We start from the raw sequence: 17,574 nt of genomic DNA on the forward strand, positions 1-17,574 counted from the left end.
TATTTTATTATTTTTGGTGCAATTGTAATTTGAGTTGTTTTCTTAATATCTCTTTCTTCTGCTTCATGATTAGTGTATAGAAATACAACAGATTTCTGTAAATTGATTTTATATTCTGTGACTTTGCTGAATTCATTTATCAGGTCTAGTAGTTTTTGATGCAGTCTTTAGGGTTTTCTGTATGTCATCTGCAAATAGTGAAAGTTTTACTTCTTCCTTATGAATTTGGATGCCTTGTATTTACTTTTCTTATCTGATTGCTATGGCTAGGACTTCTAGTACTATGGTGAATAAAAGTGATGAGAGTGGACATCCTTGTCTTGTTCCTGATTTTCAGGGAAATCTCTCAGTTTTGAGCATGATGTTAGTTGAAGATTTTTCATATATGGCCTTTGCTATGTTGAGGTATGTTCCTTCTAAGCCTGCTTTGTTGAAGGCTTTCATCATAGATGGATGTTGTAGTTTATCAAATGCTTTTTTTGCATCTATTGAAATGATCCTATGGTTTCTATCCTTTTTCTTGATGTGATGTATCACATTGATTGATTATGAATAAATCTTACTTGATCGTGCGCAGTGATTTTTTTAATGTATTGTTGGATTTTGTTTGTTAATATTTTGTTGACAATTTTTGCATCTATATTCATCAGAGATATTGGTTTATAGTTCTCTTTTTTGGTAGTGTCCTTATCTGCTTTTGGTATTAAGGTAGTATTGACCTCATAGAATCAATTTGGGAGCTTTCTTTAAAAGAATAGGGGTATCTGGGTTGCTCAGTTGGTTGAGCATCTGACTTCGGCTCAGGTCATGATCTTGTGGTTTGTGAGTTCGAGCCCCGCATCGGGCTCTGTGCTGACAGCTCAAAGCCTGGAGCCTGCTTCAGATTCTGTGTCTCCTCCTCTCTCTGCCCCTCCCATGCTCATGGTCTGTCTCTCTTTCTCAATAATAAATAAACGTTAAGAAAAAAAATTAAAAAATTAAAAGAACAGATACTACCTTTTCTTTAAATATTTGGTAGAATTCACATGTGAAGCTTCTCGTCCTGAACTTTTGTTTGTTGGGAGATTTTTGATTACTGGTTTGATTACCCTTTTTTTATTTTTATTTTTTTTATTTTTTTTTTTAAATTTTTTTTTCAACTTTTATTTATTTTTGAGACAGAGAGAGACAGAGCATGAGCAGGGGAGGGGCAGAGAGAGAGGGAGACACAGAATCGGAAACAGGCTCCAGGCTCTGAGCCATCAGCCCAGAGCCTGATGCGGGGCTCGAACTCACAGACCGTGAGATCGTGACCTGGCTGAAGTCGGACGCTTAACTGACTGCGCCACCCAGGCGCCCCTATTACCCTTTTTTTTTTTTTTTTTTTAATTGCTGCTAATTGGTCTGTTCAAATTGTCTATTTTTCCCTGCTTCAGTTTTGGGGGATTATGTGTTTCTAGGAATTTATCCATTTCTTTTTGGTTGTCCAGTTTGTTGACATATAATTTTTCATAATATTCTCTCATAATCCTTTGTATTTCTTTCTTTTTTTTTTGACATTTATTAATTTTTGAGAGACAGAGATAGAGCACAAATGGGAGAGAGGCAGAGAGAGACACAGAATCTGAAGCAGGCTCCAGGGTTTGAGCTCACAGCACAGAGCCTGAAACAGAGCTCAAACCTACAAACAGCGAGATTGTGACCTGAGCTGAAGTTGGACACTCACCCAACTGAGCCACTTAGGCGCCCCATAATCCTTTGTATTTCTGTGGTGTTGTTATTCTCCTCTTTGAGTTCTGCTTTTATTTATTTGAGTCCCCCCCCCCCATTTTTTTATTGAGTCTGTTTAAGGGTTTATCAATTTTGTTTATCCTTTCAAATAATCAGTTCCTGGTTTCAGTGAACTGTTGTTTTTAGTTTCATTCCCCCCCCCCCCCCCGATGTTATTATTTCCTTCCTTCTACTGGTTTTGGATTTTGGTTTTTTCTTTTTCTAGCTCCTTGGTGTAAGGTTAGGTTGTTTACTTGAGATTTGGTAAACAGGTCTGTATTGTTATAAACCTCTCTTAGAACAGCTTTTGCCAAATCCCAAAGATTTTGGACCATGTGTTTTCATTTTCATTTGACTCAATGGATTTTTTAATTTCCTCTTTGATTTCTTGGTTGACCTATTCATTGTTCATTAGCATGTTATTTAACCTCCATGTATTTGTGCTCTTTCCAGTTTTTTTCTTATGGTTGATTTCTAGTTTCATGGCTTTGTGGTAGGAAAAGATGCCTGGTGTGACTTCAGTCTTTTTGAATTTGTTGAGACTTGTTTTGTGGGCTGATATGTGATATATTCTAGAGAATGTTCCATATGTACTTGAAATAATTTGTTTCTGCTGTTTTAGGATTGATTGTTCAGTATATATCTGTTAGATCCATCTGGTCCAATGTGTAATTCAAAGCCACTCTTTTCTTGTTTGGATGCTCTATCCATTGATGTAAGTGGGATGTTAAAGTACTATATATTATTGTATTGCTATTGATTAGTTCCTTTAGGTTTGTTACTAGCTGTTTCATGTATTTGGGGGTTACCATGTTTGGTGCATAAATATTTGCAATTGCTATATCTTCTTGTTGGATTGTTCCCTGTATGATTATATAGTGTCCTTCTTTGTCTCTTATTACAGTCTTGGTTTTAAAGTCTATTTTGTCTGATATATATATGTATTGCTACCTCAGCTTTCTTTTCACTTCCATTTGCAATGTAAATGGTTTTCCATTCCCTCACTTTCAATCTATTTATGTCTTTAGGTCTGAAACAAGACTCTTGTAGGCAGCTTATAGAGGAGTCTTGCTTTTTTATTCATTCTGTCACCCTGTGTCTTTTGATTGGAATGTTTAGTCCATTTCCATTCGAAGGAATTATTGGCAGGTATATATTTATTCTGTTACTTATTTTATGGTAGTTTTTGTAGTTCTTTATTCCTTTCTTCTCTTGCTCTTCTCTGTCATGGTTTGCTGGCTTTCTTTGGTGATATACTTGGATTCTTTTCTTTTTATTTTTTGCGTATCTATTACTGGTTTTTGATTTTTGGTTAGAATTAGGTATATAATGTTATGCTATAGCAATCTATATTAAGTTAGTGGTCACTTAGGCTTGAACTCATTCTTTACTCCTCTCCCCCCACGTTTTAGATATATGGTGTCATACTTTACATTCCTTTATTTTGTGAATCTTTTGACTGATTTTTAAAAAATTTTTAACATTTATTCATTTTTGAGAGAGAGAGACAGAGCATGAGCGGGGAAGGGGCAGACAGAGGGAAACACAGAATCTGAAGCAGGCTCCAGGCTCTGAGCTGTCAGCACAGAGCCTGATGCAGGGCTCGAATTTACGAATTATGGAATCCTGACCTGAGCCGAAGTCAGACGCTCAACCAACTGAGCCACCCAGGTGCCCCTTGACTTATTTTTATAAATATGCCTAATTTTACTGCTTTTGTGCTTCCTACTTTTCATACTCCTACTTATGGTCTTCTACTCACAAAATCCCCTTTAACATTTCTTGTAGGTCACGATTCCTTTAACTTCTGTTCGTCTAGGAACTTTATCTCTCTTATTCTGAATGATAGTCTGGCTGGATAGAGTATTCTTGGCTGCAGGTTTTTTTGTTGTTGTTGTTGTTTTCTTTCAGTAGTTTGAATATTTCATGCCACTCTGCCTCTGGCCTGCAAAATTCCTGCTGAAAAATCAGCATATAGCTGTATGGGGTTTCTCTTGTATGTAACTATTTTCTTTTCTCTTGTTGCTTCTAAAATTCTCTCTTTATCAGTACTTTTTGCCATTTTAATTATTGTGTGAGTTGGTGAGGCCCTCCTTGGGTTGATTTTGTTGTGCTTCTTGGATCTGGATTTCTGTTTCCTTTCCCAGATTCATGTTATTTTTTCAGATAATTTTTTCAGCTGTTATTTTTTCAGATAATTTTTCTGCCCCCTTTTCTCTCTCTTCCCCTTTTGGGATTCCTATAATGCAAATATTATTATGCTTCATGGTGTTGCTGAGTTCCTTAAGTCTACTTTCATTTTTTATTATTTTTTCTCTCTCACCTGCTCAGCTTGATGACTTTCTGTCCTCTAGGTCATTGATCTGTTCTACTTCCTCTAGTCTACTGTGTATTCCATCTAGCATATTTTTAGTTTCAGTTATTGAGTTCTTTGTCTGTGATTGGTTCTTCTTTACATTTTCTGACTCTGTAGAGAGTCTCACTGAAGTCTTCCACTCTTTTCTCAAGTCCAGTGAGTATCTTTATGACCATTACTTTAAATTCTCTTTCAGGCATATTATCTGTTTCATTTAGCTCTCTTGCTCTGATTTTTGTTCTGTTCTTTCATGTAGGACATATTCCTCTGTCTTCTCATTTCTCTTCTCCTCAAGAAGTCAGCTACGTCTTCTGCTCTTGAAAGTAGTGGCCTTATGAGGAAGAGATCCTGTAGTACCCTGGAGTGCAGTGTCCCTTGTTCACCAGAACGTGGCATAGGGGTGTCTCTCATGTAGTGTGCACCCTGCTGTTTTGGCTAAGCCACTTTTGCCTTTAGTCCAGTTGTCTGCATTGGCTGTCTTTGCCTCTTGTGGGCAGGTTTTATCCCTATGGTGTTAGTGGGCCAGTCTGGGACCACCTTGGGCTTGAGTTGAGTCAGACCTGGCATTTTCCAGAAATGCAATAGCACTGAACTGTAGGGTGCTTTTCCTGTGGTGTCTCTTGAGAAGCATTCACTGGTGGGCAGGGCCTGCATGCAGACCAGATGTCTGCCCCAGCCCACTTCTGGGTTCACAGTCAGACAGGTGTGTATGGTTATGTTCCCTTCTCTCCAGGGCAGGAGTCACTTTGGAGTGGTGCTGGCTCCTGTCGGGGCTGCCTGCACATTGCCAGGCACCATTTCTCACCCTGCTTATGGCACCACTTTCGATGGGCCGTGGCCAAGGATGTATTGCAAGGGGCAGGTCTACAGGAGAAAGCTGGCCTGTGGTGCATAGTGTTAGCAAGGTTTGCACAGGCCTGCTGGAAGGGGACATAGATTCACTTTAGAAAACTGCCACGAAGCTAGAAGGGCGAGTCCCCGGGAGAATATGGGGTTGGGTGCACAATGTTAGCAAGGTTTGCAGGGGTCTGCTGTGGGAGGGAACCTGGAGGAGAGACCTGGCTGCAGGGGGTGTGTGCACAGGGGAATGTGAGGGCAGCAAGTTAGGTGGAGAGTAGTGGCTGGACCTGGTTCCTACGGGTGTCCATGTGTCTAGGCTGGGGGGTGAGGGAGGGAAATGGCGACCGTCAGCTCTTTAGTTCTTAGAGAAGTCTTTCAAGAAGTCTGTAGTTCTTGGAGAAGCCTCTCCAGCACACATTCAGATTAGTAAAGAAATTTCCCTCCCACATGTCCTAGTCATTTTCATACTGCTACTTCCGTGTTGTATTTCCCCAGGGGCTGTTTGTTGTGTCTCTAGGGGCAGGACTCCATTTCCTCTCACACCCTGGTCTCTGACTCTCCCAGAGCTGACCCCACAGATTTTTAAAGTTCCAGACATTAAGCCCTGCTGATGGTAAGAACTCATGAAATTAGGCCTCTCTGGCTTCCAAAGCCGAATGTTATGGGGATTCATCTTCCTGGTCGGGGTTCCCCACATGTGCTTGGTGTGCAGATCTGTTTCTCTCCCCTGTCTGCACCTGCATGTCTCTCCTTCCTCAGGACAGTCCAGCAGTCTGCCTACCCTCTTTGATGTGGCCTCTTCTCTACATTTAGCTGTGGAGAGTCTGTTCTGCCCATCTTCAGGTCGTTTTCTGGGTTATTTACACTGATGTGGACGTTATCTGGTTGTATCCATGGGACAAGATGAGCTTAGGATCTTCCCATTCCATTGTCTTCGCCAGCAGTCTCCTGTTCTAGATTCTATGCCGTGTTCCCGTTGACAAATTTGCTGCTGTTCTTGTCCCCATTATGTAATGTGATCTTCATTTTTCTTTTTGGAAGGTGAAAAAATATTCCCATTGTCTTCAGCATTCTGAAATTTCATAGCGATGTGCTTTGGTGGTGTGGACTTTTCATTTCTGACATAACATTTTTAATTTCTAAGAGCTCCTTAGCTTTCTAATTTCAAGTTTTCTCCTGCTTCCTGTAATGTTTTCTTCTGAGTGCCCTCCACTTGCTCCTCTCTACTCCACTCCTGTTGTTTTTATGCTGTATCTTTTGTGTTTGAAGCTTTCCTCATATATCAGATAATCTTTTTTTGTCCATTCATATTTACGAATGAGACATTTGTGTAGTAAAGAATTTAGTCTTGTCCAAAGAGGTTTCTCTTTCACCCTAAGCCCCTGGAATGTCCTGCCTCATAGTGTATTTACTTGGGGCTTTGGGCCATGACAGATAGTCTAACAATGTGGTTCATGTTGAGTACTTTGGGTCAAGTGGTATCAGCTCTACTCCCAGAGGGGCTGGAGACTGAGATCAGCCCCTGGGAATTAACCACATCTCTGTGACCATCCCCCGATAAAAACTCTGGATGTCAAAGCTTAGGTGAGCTTCCTTGGTTGTCAGTATTCTGTACATATTCTTGCACATCACTGCCAGGAGGCATTAACACTGTCCTTCGCTCCACTGAGAGCAAATTTGTCCTTTGCTCAACTGGAAGCTCTGTGTTTGGAACCCTCCTGGACCCTCTGTCTCTTCCCTTGGCAGAATTTAATCCATATCTTTTTGTTGTGATAAACCGTCACCATGAGTATAATAGCTTTCTAGCTTTCAGCAAGTTCTGTAAGCCTTCTAGTAAATTATCAAATCTGAGGTGGTTTTGGGGATCCATTCCCCATGAGCTTATAATTGGTTTCAGAAGTGAGGGTTGTCTTGTGCATTTCCTCCAAGCTTTGTAGCAGTAAGAAGCTTATTAGAAGCTTTCTGGACATGGATGGGACTCATAAGCCATAGGGTGATATTGCTGGGCCATTTCACCGAGACTCCAAGTTCAGTGTCTGGGGGTCTTTTTTCTTGGCCTGAGCAGTTTCTCCAGAATTGAATCATCCGGTCTTTTGCATAGGTGAGCATAAAACTAACTGCTGGTGTTTTCAGAATTGAGTAGGGAAGGGTAGTAACACTGAATATCAAATTCCATTTATTCCTTCTATTTTTCTCTGTGCTACTCTTGACAGCAGAAGCAGTACAGGATGTTGAGGGAACACATTAACAGGGACACATAATGTATATGGGGCATCAAGGAGAGATTCATAGAGAATATTTAAACTGATACCCATGGATGGGTAGTGGGAGCTAGCTCTGTGAGAATAGAAGGAATAGTGTTCTAGGTAGAGGGCTTATAAATTTATTTGAATAGATGTGTCAGTATTATTTGGAGAGGGGGAGCAAGTAAGGTGTCAGTCTGTTGTAATCAGAAGAATAGGACCAGGGATATAATACCTAAGGGAATTTGTAGATTGAAGGGAATACCTCTGATGGTGGTTAATCGATACCATGTCTTTTTCAGATATGTATAAAGGCATTGAGGGCCCAAATGAAAGTTTTGTTTAGGAGTCAGGATTTAAATTTGTTACCTTGGGTATGTGAAGTTTGACTTGTTATGAAAAGTTGAATATTTACATTAGTCATACATTTTCTTGTTAATCTGTGTTCTTTGTTGACTTTGCCTTCCAGATACCATTTTAGTTTTTTGTTTTGTAATGGTAATCTGGCCAACTAGAGTAGTTTTAAGGAGATACTGAAACTTAGATTAGCTGTTGCTTATACCTAAGTATTTAGATGGCTTGAAGAACTTTTGAATTTGCCTTTAGAATACTAGGGCACTAGTATTACACTTCCTGGGTTTAAAACTTTCAGTGTCTTCCATTTGTCTGTTGCATTAGATTCAATCTAGTATTCATCTGCCCATCTTCACCTTTCATGATACATTCCCAGCCTGTCTTTCAGCCTTTGTTTCTGTCTCTCTGTACTTGATTCTTCATACAAAATAAAAGTTAAAAAAACGTTTGATTATTCCTGAACTAAATTTGAGTTCTTTCACCTCAGGGTCTTTCTTAGAATGCTTCTCCTGCCTTCTCAGCCACCTCACTGCACCCCACCCAGAGAATGCATGTAAGTGTTCTAAGTTTATACTTGTTCAGAATATCCCTTCAGAATATTCCCATTTGATTTACGTCTGCGTTTGACATTATAATTTGACATTGAAAGCAAAAGAGCCTACCCATTTGGCCCTGTTTTTTCCCTGTTTACCTTTTTCTTTTAACCATTTTATTTAATTAATTTAAAAAAAAAAAGTTTTATTTATTTAAGTACTCTCTACACCCAGTGTGAGGCTCAAACTCATGACCCCGAGATCAAGAGTCACACGCTGTACTGACTGAGCCAACCAGGCACCCCTCTTTTAACCATTTTAAACTAAGCTTTAGTTTTTCCCTCCCAGGTTTTTAAAGAAGTAAGTGTTTATTCTACAGAACTGGGAGAAATTTGACTGTTTTTCCCTTTTTCCATTCTATCATATATACCAACTGATTAAATAAATTAACAGTGGTCCAGTATTTTAAGTCTGGAGTGTCTTGTGTCTGAATTTCAGTGTCTTGTGTCTATGATGTGACCTTACCTATGCAACCACATATTTATTCCCAAACACACCTCTTTGTGATTGTTTTGGTAACAGGCTATAACCATTCCTGAATTGGTCTTCATTCACATTATACACAGTGTTTGAAATGTCTTCCTTCTCTTGGACCTGTAGTTAATTTCTGCTAATCTGTTAGGATGAGCTGGCTTGTTGAACCCTTCTCTGGCTGCCTAGTCTTCTTCTTATGACAGAGTTGGAGCTGGAACCCAGTCTCTTGCCTTGTTCTGCACTGTCATGCCTGCTGTTCAGATTAATTGAATGATGCCTGTGGATAAGTTTATCACAGAAGACACATCGTCTAATCAGCTATACTATGATAAAACATTATAAGATACCTGTTGAGGGCCTGTCATAGAGTAAATGCTTCATAAACAGTTGTCCATGTTTTCCCATTTTCTTTTTTTTTTTAATATATGAAATTTATTGTCAAATTGGTTTCCATACAACACCCAGTGCTCATCCCAAAAGATGCCCTCTTCAATGCCCATCACCTACCCTCTCCTCCCTCCCACCCCCCATCAACCCTCTGTTTGTTCTCTTAAAAACTGTTTTCCCATTTTCAAATCCAATGATGACCCATATCACAGAGCCAGAATGGAGATTTCCTTTTTTCCCGGGTAGTGCTGTGTACCCAGAACTGATACCCCATGTGCTTATGAATTTCCATCATTGCCAATCTAGTATTAGGCCCCAATAGATAGCTTCTGGGTTTGGATTATTACCATTGTACTGTTGAAGTTTTACAGTAAACTCACTTGGAACTATAGTAAATTAAAAATGAAATAGGTGGGAAACTGCTGGATATTTTAACTGCCTCTTTCTTTGACTTCTCGATTCAAGCCAAGAATACATTTCTCAAACAGCTTTGATATGCGGATTGGTGAGGAAAACTGTATAGTTCCAATCTGGCAGGTTAAGAGTTCTTTGAAATAGTTAATGAAATGCTTCATACTGGGAACCTGGTAGAAATACTTGGTTTCTGAAAAACCTTTTCATAATGCTTCCCTTAAGAGTTTAAGAAAATTCCAATAGAGTAAAAAGTATTGCTTTTTTCATAGATTTGAACATATTTAAACAATAGTAAAAACAGTGCGTGGTGAAAAGCTGACCTCCCAGAGAGGTCAGATATTGGTTGACACCAGTTTTATTATAGCACATGGTATTTTCAATGCTAACGGAGCTCTTTGGAAGACAGTTTAGAAACACAATTGATGGACACCAAGTTTTGAAAAGCCAAAAAATAGATAAGCTTTGTAAATAAATTAGGCTGAATTTAAAAACATGGGTGTCTATCACTATGCTATTTAACTCCCAGAGTTTCACTATTTTTTTTAAAATAAATTTAATGGAGGGGCACCTGGGTGGCTCAGTCGGTTAAGTGTCCGACTTCAGCTCAGGTCATGATCTCATGGTTTGTGAGTTCAAGCCCCACGTTGGGCTCTGTGCTGACAGCTTGGAGCCTGGAGCCTGCTTCAGATTTTTTGTCTCCCTCTCTGTCTGCGCCTTGCCCACTCACACTCTGTCTCTGTCTCTCTCAAAAATAAACATTAAAAAAATAATAAATAAATAAATAAATTTAGTGGAAATATGTCTCAGTCTGTCCAGGCTGCTATAACAAAAACACCACAGACTGGGAAGCTTATAAACAACAGAATTTATTCCTCACAGTTCTGGAGGCTGGGGAGTCCAAAATCAAGGTGCCAGCAAATTTGGAGTCTGATGAAGACTGGCTTCTCCATCAATGGCTGTCTTTTCACTGTTAACTTCACATGGCAAAGGGCCAAGGGATCTTTCTGGGGCCTCTTTTATAAGAGCACTAATCCCATTCATAAGGGCTTCATTCTCATGATTAATCAACTCCTAAGGGCCCTACCTCCAAATGCTTTCACACTAGAGAGTAGGTTTCAACATACGAATTTGTGTGTGTGTGTGTGTGTGTGTGTGTGTGTGTGTGTGTGTGGGAAGATGATGCAAACATGCATGCAGACTGTGAGACACCATCTATCTATCTATCTGTCTATCTGTCTATATACACACACAGTGAGATGTACTAGTCTTAAATGTATAGTTTCTATAGACACATACAAATGAGTTTTGGTATGGTTTGATTTATATGTTTATATTGGTGGAGTGTGAAATATTTACGTTTTAAAGTTGTGGGGAAAAAAAACTTTTAGTTTGCCATTTTATACTTGTGACACTGTTTACTATTGGTAACTTTTCATATTGGTTTTTGTATGTTATGTATTGCTATGAAATAAATGGCTCCAAAACTTAACAACCTAAAACAATAGACATTTATTAGCTCATAATTTTTGTGCGTCAGAAACTTGGGAGTGGTTTAGCTGTGTGGTTTTGGTTTGGGGTCTCTCATGAGGTTGCAGTCAAGTTATCAGCCAAGGCTGCAGTCACCTAAATGTTGACTGGAGCTTGGGATCTAGTTTCAGGGTGGCTCCCTCCCATGGTTGGCAAGTTTGTGCTGGCAGCTGGTGAGAGCCCTCAGCTTTCTGTTAATGTGGACTTCACCCTAGGGCTGCCTGAGTGTCCTTGTGATGTGGCATCTGTCTTCTCCCAGAGAGAGTGATCCAAGATAGTAAGGCAAGAGCCACAATGTCTTTTATTGCCAAATATTGGAAAATACACACTGATATTTCCACAGTATCTTATTGGTCAGTCCTGTTCATTGTGGAAGAAGCATGAATACCAGGAGACAAGAATCACTGGGGGCAATTTTGGAGGCTGACCATCATGGTGTCCCTTATTCATTATGTTATTTATTTTAGCTTGGTTTTGTTTGTAGTTTCCTTTAATTACTAAAAATTTCAAACATTCTGAAAAGTAGGACTAATGTAAAATCACCCATAGATACCAGTCACCTAGATGCTACTGTCATTAATGGTTTACAGTGTGCTTTGGCAATGTTTTTCTGAAATATTTTAAATTAAAATTGTAGACATCATGACATTTCATTTGTGAATACTCATTTATGTCTTTAAGGATTAAAGGTACTTTCTTACACTATCATAATATCATTGTCAATAACCAAATTTGAAATAATTCCCTGATACTATCTAATACCAGGTCTTTATTTAAATTTCTCCAGTTGGACCCAAATGTATTTTGTAACTGATGTGTTCAAGCCAGAATCTAAATAAGGACCATGCATTATATTCCATTGTTGTATTTGTCTCCCTTCATCTGGAGCAGCACTTGATTCTTGCCGTGAGTTTGATGATTTGAGATTATCTAACTTGTTTATCTGATTATTTCCTCCTGATGTCATTTAACTTATTTTTTTCTCTTCTGCATTTCCTTTAACTTGGAAGTCATACATTAGTTTGGGTTCTTTTGAAAAACAGAATCAGTAGTAGGTATATGAATATAGATACAGATACAGATTAAGAGATTTAATATAAGGAACTGGCTCACATGATTATGGAGTCTGAGAAGTCTAAGATCTGCAATTAGTGAGCTAGAGACCTAGGAGAGCCAAGGTACAGTTCCAGTCCAAGTATAAAGGGCTGAGAACCAGAAGAACCGATGCTATAACTTCTAGTCCTAGTCCAAAGGTCCAAGACAGGTGAGTAGATGGTGTAAGTTCCAGTCTGAATCTGAGAGCCTGGGACCCAGAAGAGCCAGTGGTGTAAGTTCTGGTCTAAGTCTAAGTCCGGAGGCAAGAGAAGATCAGTGTTCCAGCTCAAAGACAGTCAGGTGGACAGAATTCTTTCTTACTCAGCCTTTTATTCTACTCATCGAATCAGATGAGGCCCAGCCACATTGGGGAAGGCAACCTCCTGTACTCAAGCTACTGATTCAAATGTTGATCCCATCCAGAAACACCCTTAGAAGACACACCCAGAAATAATGTTTGAACAAATACCTGGGCACCCCATGGCCCAAAGTTGATATATAAAATTAGCAATCACTTATTTAAAATCTGATTAGATTGAGATTAAACAGTTCTGGTAAGATTACTTCATAAGTGATGCTAATATATTGTGTCATATCATGAGGCTCATAATGAATGCCTGGTAATCCTGCTGTCAGTGATACTAAGTTTGATCATTTGTTTAAGGAGATTGCAGCTGCATTGGCCAATTCTGTGCTTCTAGCTTGCCCTTTTGACCTGCAAGTAATGTATGAGGTGATACTTTCATACCATGTGAATAGCTAGTTCGCCACAAACTTTTCAATCAGTGTCTTTTGTATCCGGGTCTCGGATTGATGTCTCCTACAGCATTGATTCGGACTGCCCTTGGCTCACTTTAGCCAATAGAGTGCAGCTGAAGTGATGCTTTCCTAGCTGTTTCTATGATTCTGGGAGCCCTCAGCTGCCTTGTGAGGGTTCAGCTACTCTGTTAGAGAAGGCACTTGGAAAGGGATAGGTTCTGGCCCTACATGGAGAACGAGAAGGACACCAAGTGTCCCAGCAGAGCTTGCCTGTATCAATTATTTCGTTAAGTGTGGCAAAGTGATGTGGTTTATAATTTGGTTCTTTGTGCTGTTGAGTCCTTCAGTTTTCTTCTCCCTTCCCCTCAGATGCTAACACTTCTTCCACAAAAGATTTCTCATCAGATAGTAGCTATGCGATGAATCTTGGTTAAGTGAGTGAATGGCTGAAATACTGTGTTCTAGTGTATCAAGGCTTCCCCAAACTGCCAGTCCCCTTTCTCTATAATCTCTGTGTTTATCATTGATTCCTCAAATGTTATTGATGATTGGCTGCGTGTCACTTAAGTGCAGTGATGGGGAGCTGGGTGAGGGGAGGTAGAAATTTGTATACTAATGAAACGGTCTGAGTCTCTTGGCTTTGGGGAAGCTTCTCCTGTTGACAGCATCTGAATAGACAGTTCAACAAACAGTCCAACATAACCACTAGATTACGTGCCTGTGCCTGATGCATAGTGAACACCTAAATACTTAGTGACTGATTTAGGTAAGAATTGTATTCGTATATTATCTGTTAAGGTTCCAGTGGACTCAGAGGAAGCTTTTGTGATTGAAAGGCTTGGGAAAGTTCCCAGGCCGACGTAGAGTAGGATTTTTGATTGGGGTGACCTGGCATGCAAGCTAGATACTTTAGACAGTGAAAAGGAGTGCTAAAATACTTTAAATGATATATAATTAAAAAATATTTATCAACTGACTTTTTATATTTTAGTGGATCTTCTATTCAAGAGTAAATAGCTCTATTCAAAAACTTTTAAAAAACAATTCATTCTAAAACAAAATATATTAATGTACATCAAAGCCAAAAAATGGGGGCACCTGGGTGGCTCAGTTGGTTAAGCGGCCGACTTCGGCTCAGGTCATGATCTCACGGTCCGTGAGTTCGAGCCCCGCGTCGGGCTCTGTGCTGACAGCTCAGAGCCTGGAGCCTGTTTCAGATTCTGTGTCTCCCTCTCTCTGACCCTCCCCCGTTCATGCTGTGTCTCTCTCTGTCTCAAAAATAAATAAATGTTAAAAAAAATTTTTAAAAAAGCCAAAAAATGTATTCGTATTAATTACCTCAGCATTATAAAGCAACATAAGTTGAGTTATTGCCCTGCTTTAACCAGTTTCTTAACTGTATCAATCTATTATGTCATTGGTATTTTTTTTTAAGATTTTTTTTTAATTTTGAGAGGTGGAGGGAGGGGCAGAGAGAGAGAATCCTGGGCAGGCTCTGCACTGACAACGATGTGGGGCTTGAACTCACAAACAGTGAGATCATGACCTGAGCAAAAGCAAGAGTCAGACGCTTAACCAACTGAGCCACCTTGGTGCCCCTATCATTGACATTTTTTTGAAGAACATTGAAAATGTTTTTTGAAGAACATTGAAAAATTTTTTTAAATAATTACAATGTTCACTAATTTTTTTAAAGTTGCATTTTATTTTTTCTTAAATTTGAAATTCTTGACACCTTCAATTGATTCTTCTCTGTAGAACATATTATTTCTAATTGAGAACATCCTTTCTCTACAGATGGTGAGGTATCTGGTAAGCTTATAGCAAATTCTGTAAGTGGAGGGTGTTCTCAGTTCTCATTTTTTAAAAACTGAAATGCATAAATATTTTGGCACAAATAGTTTCACAGCTAATGTATTTTTGCCTCCATCGCAAACAAAATAATATGTAATTTGATAAGACAGAACTTGTCAAATAAGATGTCTCTGCTTAAGATTCTTTGGAATGTTTTGCTAAATCTAAATACTGTAAAATCTCAAACCTTCTCAATTTCATTTCCTTCCAGTACAGAATATAAGTGTAACCAACTTAAAATAGAAATTTATGGTAACTAGTCTTCAAATATGGACCAGGTTTCTGGGATTCATGTCGCCTACAGCATTGATTGACTCACTTTAACCAATAGTTTTTCAGAAGTGATGCTTTACTGGCTGTTTCTATGATTCTGGGAGCCCTGAGCTGCCTTGTAAGAGGTTCAGCTACCCTGTTGGAGAAGGCATTTGGAGAGGGAGAGGTTCCGGCTCTACATGGAGAAAGAGAAGGCCATCTAGTGTCCCAGCAGAGCCCAGTCTTCTAGCTGCCTTCTGTAAGGCACTGGGTATATGAGTGAAACCACTTTGCACGTCCCAGCTCCACTTGACCCACAGAATCAGGAGAAATAATAAAAGAGTTGCTGATTTTAGCCATGGCATTTTGTTGTGATTTGTTTTACAGCAGTAGATACTCAAAACAGATTAAGTTGTGGTATTCCAAAGTGCAGCTTTAGAATTTTAAAACTAAGCACCTTATTTACTACTTGAAATGCCCTCATTTAATTTGTTGAAATTTTGTCTTTACTTTTGTAGTGATAAATCTTAGTGTCTTCCTGGGTGCAATATTTACAATTGTCACCCATGCTAGTGGTTCACTAAGTTTCAAAAGCTGAAGGCTTTTGGTGTTTTATTTATTTAACAGGTTTTTTTTTTTTTAATAAAGATTTTCAACTGATTTTGAAAAACAGTAAAGCCAAAAACCATGCAAAGGTTTTGTTTATAGAATTGTTTAGGGCTAGTTGTACATCAGCTTAGATTGACTGACAAAATAGTCCTTGCTCTTCCAAGAGTAAGATGAATATTTCTAATATTCATCTGATGATGATCAGTAAAGAGAATGTGCATACTGCCAGGAAGAAGTATTTATTTTTAATTAAACATCAGCTTTCTCAGAAAGATCAGGTAGTTCACTTATTCTGTGTGTATATGAAATATTTAAAATTTGACAGCTACAGCTTGTACTTTGTTACAATGTGGAAGTTTATTTGGATGAAACTGTAAATTATGTGTCTGTCACATCCATATCCAGGTATCTTTCTGCTCCATAGATTTCTTAATTTAATGAGAAAATTGTTTTTATCATAATAGTATATTCCAACAAAATTTGTACCCATGTTATCATTGCAAAATCAAATAATGATGTGTTCAACACCATCCTCTTTAACTGAATTTACAGTGGGGGTCACCATGATGTCAGATGTTTTACCTTCAACAAAACAGACTTCTAAATTTTTTTTCTTGGATTTGATAAATTTGATTTTTAAAATGAGCCAATACTTGAATTAATTTAACACATTTTCTCTTTGAAGCACCCATGACTCTGATATAAAACTGGTATTTTCTAGTTGTTTGTGAAGTTAGGCTTCTAGAGCCAACAACTTAGTAACCACTGCTCTACTTCTTATACATATGCTAGGAAATTTGGATTAAAAATGAGCAGTATTTAGAGTACAGATCTGCCTCAGCATATGGTGGGGTCACGCCCTGACGAACGCATCATACGTTGGACATATTGTAAGTGGAAAATCCGTTTAATACACCGAATCCAACAAACATCATAGCTTAGCCTAGTTTACCTTAAACATGCTCAGAACACTTACATTATAGCAAGTGGGCAGGATTATCTGACACAAAGCCTATTTTATTTATTTTATTTTATTTTATTTTATTGAGAGAGAGAGAGAGTGAGTGAGCAGGGGAGGTGCGGGGAGAGACAGAGAGAGAGAGAGAGAGAGAGAGAGAGAGAGAGAGAGAGAGAGAATGAATGAATCTTAAGCTCCATGCATGGGGCCATATGTAGAGCTCGATCCCACGACACTGGGATCGTGACCTGAGCTGAGATCAAGAGTCAGACGCCCAACCCACTGAGCCACCCAGGTGCCCCTCAGGGCCCTTGGTGCCCCTCAAGTAGTCATAGAATGTATTAAATCCTGTACTGACAGCGAGAAACAGAATGGTTGTTATGGGTGCAGGGGGGTTGTCAGCGTATGGGTGGTTTACCCTCCTGATCTCGTGGCGGACTGGGAGCTGTGGCTGTTGCTGCCCAACATGATGAGAGAGGATCCTACCACATACCGCTATCCTGGGAAAAGGTCAAAATTCAAAATTTGAAGTATGGTTTCTACTGAATGCATATAGCTTTTGCATCACCGTAAAATTGAAAAATTGTAAATTGAACCATTGTAACTTGGGGACCATCCATACTCATTTTATCTAAAAGGAAAGTCATGCTTCAGAACTTTATGGAACTGCATCTTCTGAGGCCGTGTTAAAAAGCCATCTTTAAGCACAGGCTTCTTAACATAACTGCTAATTTTTGAAGTATGTATAAAGATGCTTTTTAGCAGATTTGGGTCTTAGAGTGAGTGACATCTCTGTAGAGCTATGTTGGCACACTGTAAACGTTGAAAAGCATTTTGTGCAAATTACAGATCATCGGCTTTTCGGAGAAATGGAAGTTCAGAATTTAATATTTCATTAAGCATACTTTTTTTGAGCTCATTGTTGCTAATAGATTTTTTCAAACTAAAAAGGACTAACCCTAAATAGTTTTAGATTTACAGAATGTAAAAATTGACAAAAACATTGCTTTCAATTCGTTCTCCTCTAGGAATCTAGATATTCCCCATACACGTTCCTTATTTGCCTAACGTAGTTTCTCACACTTCTCATGCCCTACTGACCGGTGGTGT

The 17,574-nt window shown here is 39.0% G+C and overlaps 1 protein-coding gene across 2 annotated transcripts in view; it reads left to right on the forward strand.

Moving 5' to 3' along the window:
- DERA (deoxyribose-phosphate aldolase) overlaps window positions 1-17,574 on the forward strand; it is a 125,354-nt gene that overhangs the window by 26,172 nt on the left and 81,608 nt on the right. The window contains exon 1 of one of the 2 annotated variants that reach the window (XM_047865779.1): window positions 11,725-11,843. The exons of the other annotated variant lie outside the window; for it this stretch is intronic. The gene's annotated coding sequence lies outside the window, so the exon portion shown is untranslated. Of the gene's footprint in view, window positions 1-11,724; window positions 11,844-17,574 lie in introns of those variants that run through there. 2 annotated transcript variants of the gene reach the window in all.

Source organism: Prionailurus viverrinus, chromosome B4 (genome assembly GCF_022837055.1).
Source record: "Prionailurus viverrinus isolate Anna chromosome B4, UM_Priviv_1.0, whole genome shotgun sequence".
Taxonomy (NCBI): domain Eukaryota; kingdom Metazoa; phylum Chordata; class Mammalia; order Carnivora; family Felidae; genus Prionailurus; species Prionailurus viverrinus.